This window comes from Excalfactoria chinensis, chromosome 7 (genome assembly GCF_039878825.1).
Source record: "Excalfactoria chinensis isolate bCotChi1 chromosome 7, bCotChi1.hap2, whole genome shotgun sequence".
Taxonomy (NCBI): Eukaryota; Metazoa; Chordata; class Aves; order Galliformes; family Phasianidae; genus Excalfactoria; species Excalfactoria chinensis.
This window is the reverse complement of record NC_092831.1, coordinates 3,753,871-3,759,870: the sequence shown is the minus strand read 5'-3', so window position 1 is coordinate 3,759,870 and position 6,000 is coordinate 3,753,871. Positions and strand designations below refer to the sequence as shown.

Genomic DNA, 6,000 nt, shown 5'->3' with positions numbered 1-6,000 from the left:
GGGATAGTGGGGTGACAAAGGTTGCTGAATGAGGCCTCTGATAGGAAAGGTAAACTTCTAAGGAAAATAATTGTGGGCTACGTCCTTAAGCCTGCCCTGCTGATCCATCCCAATGTCTTCTCATTCTCCTCTCACTGATGTCAACCTGGTAATACAATATTCTGCCCAAATCCCAGTGGGAGATAAACCTCCCAATATTTGAAGTGAGTTTTCAGGATCTTCCATTAGGGAACCCAGGGGTTTGGTTGCTGCGTGTCTGCACTGATGGAACACATCCTCTTGAGGAGCTCCACTGGCTTTACAGCTCCACTGTACATGCTACGAAGCTATAAGCTACAGGATGGACCTGACTGTCTCAAGTTGAATGGCAGATCTTTGTTTTACTGTCGGAAACAACCAAATAAAAAATGTCCAATTCTGGCAAAGCATCAACAGAGGGCTCTGCAGCTTGACTAGACATCACGTGTGCAACACAGCTTCCGTGCCCTAACTGAGAACCCCTGCTCCTGCAGGGTGATGGGTGCTGGCTTTTTAAGTTGAGCTAGAAATACTGGAAAGATATTATTGTTTCTTTCTGAACAAAAGGGAAGAAAAAGGGCTGTGTGATGTCCCTCTCTCAGATTCCTCCTGCCTGATGCGGACAGTGATGGTGTGAGCACTGCAGGAAGTGGAGCGGGGCAGCAGCTGTGTGTGCTTCTTTACAAAGAAGTGCTAAAATAGAAAATCAAAGAAACAGAAGTGTTTATCTGAGTGAACTTCAGTGGGAAATAGTTAAAGCTTGTTGTTGTTGTTTTACTAGCAGACTCTCTGATTGTCCTGAATTTGCTATTTTATAAATAATAAGTAACTCTGTGGTGTCACAGTTAGCAAAGCCATGCAGCAAAGCAGATTTGTTACCAGCTTTTTGTTTCAGTACTCAAAGGGTTTCATTGAAAGTCTGAAAAGGGAAGTTGTCTTGAGGCTTAGAACTGTAATTCCTTTCAGCATTTCCTTTTAAACTGCACGTTCACCTTCTGCAAAAAATCTAATGCCACCTGTTTGGTGCAAATTAAACTGATATTTTCATACTTTACAATTCGGCTTTTTCTCCAATCCAGAAGAGTTTGGCCCTAGACCTGAGTGAGATGGTTAGCTTCTGCTGTTGCAGGAAGTGGTTTGACTTTACTTTTTTTTTGTTTCTAGCTTTCTTTCTATCTTTATGAGCTGAGGGAGATTAACCCAAATGCTGGCTATAGACACGTGACCAAGAAGTTTTCCGTTTTGTGAAACAGTTAAAACTCTTGCTGCTTGATGACAGTTTGAGATGAGACGGCCACGCCTGTGAGACTGTAGGTAAGGAGTCTTAAATTTCATCTAATTCAGGAAATCTGATAATGGTTTTAATAATATCTGTAACTGTGTTCTACGCGCCTTCGATACAAGTTGTATCAGCACAACTCTTTTATTTCTATTGTCATTTTTTTTTTAATTAGAAAACAATTTGGAGAGCGCTAATGAGAAATGATGCTTTAAATGTACGATTGATATTCAGAATCTAAAATACTGTCATAACCTCTGCAAGGAGCAACTATGTCTAATCATCCGGAACATCCCGAACTACTGATCACTTCTCCTGTCACTCCTAAGTGGTCATCCCCAAAAGTAGAAAAGATCAGCAGTGCTACTTGGGAAAACAACTTGAGTTGTGTTTCCCTCCCCTTACCTTGTCTGGCTGCAGCTAACACTGTGTGTTTAACTGGCTTCCTTGCTGGTGACCATGAGGGTTGTGATCAGTAATGGTGGATTCTGCAAGAGTCAGTGGCGGAGGTTGGTCTCTAGTTGATTGTAGATAATGCTGGAGACTGAAGAGTCTCTTGCTCCATGTCAGCTAACTTGGTACTACTTTATTACTCATCCATCGTGGCAGTAAAAATAGGGCATGGGGAAGTGTAAGGGACACTGTACAAAAAATACTCCTGGTTTACCCGTGGGGACACTCAATGCTTCTCCTTATGGAGCTGCTTGGTGGAAATGCCACGATGGCATGTTTCTGTATAAAGCTATTTAGATCCAGACTGTTTTGTCCTCTGCTTTGGAGCCAGCCACAAACAAAATGAAAAATGTGAAATTAGTTTTGCATTTCTCTCTGCTTTCTGGCTTTTAGAGATGTAAAAAGAAATCACGAGGTTGGAAGATGTTCAAATAACACAATAGAGTGTTCTGATTACGGACTACACAAAGGAGGGACAAGATTTGTTTTCGTGCTAATACATAGCTTGTTGCAAACTTGGTGACATGCTCCTGTTTGTAACGGATAACCTTATCATTAGAAGCAACTTGTTTTTCATTTGAAAATATGGGTCAGAGTTGAAAGAATTCACACGTGGATTTAAGCTCATTTTGAAATCGTGTATAGTAATCGGAGACAGATTCTGGAGCAGCATTTTAAGACTACATTTCAGATTTTCTATACTATTTTTGGAGGAAAAGAAGCCGTCCTGCCTGCTTACGCAGAGCAGCACAGACAGGGAGACCGTATAAAAAGAACACATTGTCTTCCTGGGCTGTCTGTAGTGGTTTTTATGTGACTTCTTCAGTGTTTTAGAGTGATTTGAAATGCATTTTTTTTTGTCACAGAGCTGTGAGATTTGGTTAAAGTATGTTTGCATTCTCAGATTCTTCTTGTTTTTTTCCTTGCTGTTTTCCTCTTTGTGTCCAAAGGAAATTAATTTACAAGCAGCTTTTTTGTTCTCTTTACCTCTCAATCCAATTACATCAGCAGTACGGATTTGTTCGTTTTCTCTTTCGAATGGAACAAATAGCCCCAAAACTCTGTGTTTTAAAGTTTATGCTACAATAAAATTACAGAAGATGGCTTTTGCTGTGCTATAAAGAGACTCCAGCTCAGCTCTGTGCTATGGAGTCCCATGGACTTTTAGCAGCAGAAGGTATCTCGTCGTGGCCTGTTTCTACCAGGTTATGTGATGCTTACAGGGTTTTGTGCAGCTTCTACCAAATTCTCTGAGACCCACAGTGTGCAATTTTGACACTTTTTGGAGATACATCTCTGCTGCATCAGCTCAATTGCTTTGAGTTGCTAACTACTGTTGTTGAAGCCTGCATATTCTTAAAATCTTTTCCTTGACACTGCAGAAGTCTCTCTGTTTGCTGTTAATCAGAGACCTGAAATAAGATGATTGTACTGATCCTTCCTAACCCAGCATGTCTAAGCGTAGCTTGGGTCAATCTTTTAAAAACAAGAGAAAGCATCAGTGGAGCTCCAGCCAGTTTCTGTGCTGTCCATCTCTCAGTTAAGACTTCTACATGGATTTACAGAACCCATTTCACAGGTACTGGTGGAAGCCGTCTGTATGAACGTGCTCTGATAACTTTCATGGTTTTCTTTGTTGGTAGCTTTAGTCCTGAAGCAGTGAGATGGGTTGAAATGTTGGCCTTTGATTGTGTAACTATTATGATAATTTAAATGCCATTCAGAACACAGTGGTAGCACACCCTGCATAAAACCACCCCCTTTTTCCTTTCTGTGGAGACTTCCATCATCTTTTGTCACCGTGAAACTGTTTGCTGCAATGTCGTCTTTATCTCAGAGCAGGTTAAAGGCCTATGCTTGCTTCAGCTCATTTATAACAGCACAATCTCCTGGTGAGTTTGTATTTGGAGATCTGTGAGCTTGTTCTAGGTGTGGGTGCTTCAATGTTATCTGTTTCTGAAACCTTGTCACAAAATTGATCTGCATCTATCAGTAGTACCAGTCTTAACTGTACTGGTAGCTCTTTTATCAGCATCCAGAAGAGGTGATGGTTCACTCACATAAAAGTGAAACCTTGTATTGTGGAATCTGCGGACTCCCATCATCTTTATTACAACTTGAAGGACAGTGAGGTGACAACTTCCAGCCTGGATGAAATACTCTTTTTTTTTTTTTAAAAGAAGGTTATGTAAATGTGAAAAGCACATGTCAGTTTTCTGAGCTTGCTTTTGCAACCTGAGTAGGGCAAATGGAACCTCTACTAGAGCTCAGTCTGTGGATGTGGTCAGGTCTTCCTGGATGCTTATTAGCTGATTTAAGAGACATGCTTCATGTCATTCCAGATACTGAATTGTTCACTTGTTTTTGAGCTTTGTGGGTTTGTAGTGTGGCTTTTCCAAAGCCTGTTCCTGATGAGCCAGACAGGCACTATCCTCAAGCAATTGAACTTGAAGTGACTTCTGACTCCTCTAAGACACGCACCAGTTTTTCAGCACTAAGTGCAATATGAGAAGAGGAGGTGGGTGAGAAAAGGAGGAAGAAAAACCCAGAAGTTTATATGACTGAGAGCTGAAGAGACGTGCTTTAAGGATGTGCTTGCCTTTTGTTTCTTCTTTTCCTGCCCCACCCTGAGCAAAACCACCACTGTATTTGCTGCTGAATCAGATACCAGAGTGTCTGTTTGAGCCAGATGCTGAAGCTCCTCCTAGACCAGGCATAGTGCTCCTGAACTTATTTGCTGCTCAGGATGTTACTAAACTTTCTTCCTTTGTGGGCAAGAAGTGTAATGACATAGATAATTTGTAAAGATATTGCAGTGTTGGAGTTCAGGCTCTGAGAAAGTAACCTTCATGGTTGGTGGGTCCAGGTCCTGCCTGCGGAATGTCAGGGTGATCTCAGTATTCATAGTATCAGTCATGGGATGGTTTGAGTTGCAAGGGCCCTTTAAGGCCACTCAGTTCCAACTCCCTGCCATGAGCTGCTTGTTATCCACCAGATCAGAGGGAACCAAATAGTGCACATTGTGAATTGGATCCAATGCTGGCATTCATGTGTGAATCCTCAGCCTGCATATTAGAACTGATAGGATCTAGACCCCAACACATACTGTAGGAGAGCCTGATGGTAAGTCTGTGGGCAACCACAACAAGAACAGAAGCTTCCCCAGGCTCTATGAGTCAAAATGCATTTCAAGTGAATAATTCTACTACAGATAAATCAACTTTTTTTCCAGAAGGAAGATGTTAAGTCAGGCTTTCCAAAGGGCCAAGTACTCTCTCTCAGGTGCTGCTTTTTTTTTGCTCTGGGTTGAGTGGTTCTGAGGCTTGAACTGGAAAGATGAATGTTTCTCATATCACCGGTATGTTGCACAATGGTTACGTTATCAGGGGGAACAAAATAACAACAACTGAAAAACAGACAAAACTTATTGAAGATTAATCATCAGTAAACAAATTCCCACAATGATTTTTGTCTGGAGGGTGGCACCTTGAGTGGCAAAGGAGGTGCAGCCAGCCTGAGTAAAAGCATCTCAATTCATCCTCAATTCTTGCCCTCATTGAATGAAAGAAAGGATTGCCCTCAGTCTTAACAGGGGCTTTGATAAACTGATTCCTTCTATTCGTGTTTGAATTTTGTTTGAATTTCCCTTGGAGAATTTGGTAGTGGCTTCAGATTGAGTAGTGTATAGTTTTATAGACCTGAGATATTCAGAGATGCTCTAGAGACTTTGTTTGGGAAATGTCTTTTCTAGTTTAATTTTTCATCTAAAGTTTGGAACTTTCCATTGTATCTTTCCAAGAGTGCAAAAGATTGAAGAAAGGAAACCTCTTAAGATGTAGAACAAAAATATAGCAATTAAAAGGTTAAGCTCAGAGGCTTATTACCAGAGATCCATCTTGCATCAGATACAGATGTTAAGGGAATGAAGTTATTGCACTGTATGGATGTTTTAACTTGGATAGGTAGGATTTCTAGACCTTGCATTGCACTCAGATGGAACCACTGATGAATGTGAGCTCCATCAGCTCTGAGTTACCACACTATTTTATATGCACACAGCGATGGCATATGTAAGACACAGTGAGCACGGCTGCAGTGTGCCTCAGAGGATGGGGAGGAGATATGCGTATGATATTGACTCTTCACTGTGTCCATTCCTCAGGGCTTGGGAGAGAGGAACAATCAGCCTTCAGGCATCACGTTGTGCATTTTGGAAGGAGAGAGTAGAGGGAGAAAGTTTTATTAGAGAG

General features: G+C 41.4%; 1 protein-coding gene across 1 annotated transcript in view; it reads left to right on the top strand.

The window, feature by feature from the left end:
• The first annotated feature begins 1,171 nt into the window (after nucleotides 1-1,171).
• Nucleotides 1,172-6,000, top strand: part of ARHGAP15 (Rho GTPase activating protein 15) — a 310,043-nt gene continuing 305,214 nt past the window's right edge. Inside the window, exon 1 of the mRNA XM_072342035.1 lies at nucleotides 1,172-1,332. The gene's annotated coding sequence lies outside the window, so the exon portion shown is untranslated. The remainder of the gene's footprint in view (nucleotides 1,333-6,000) is intronic.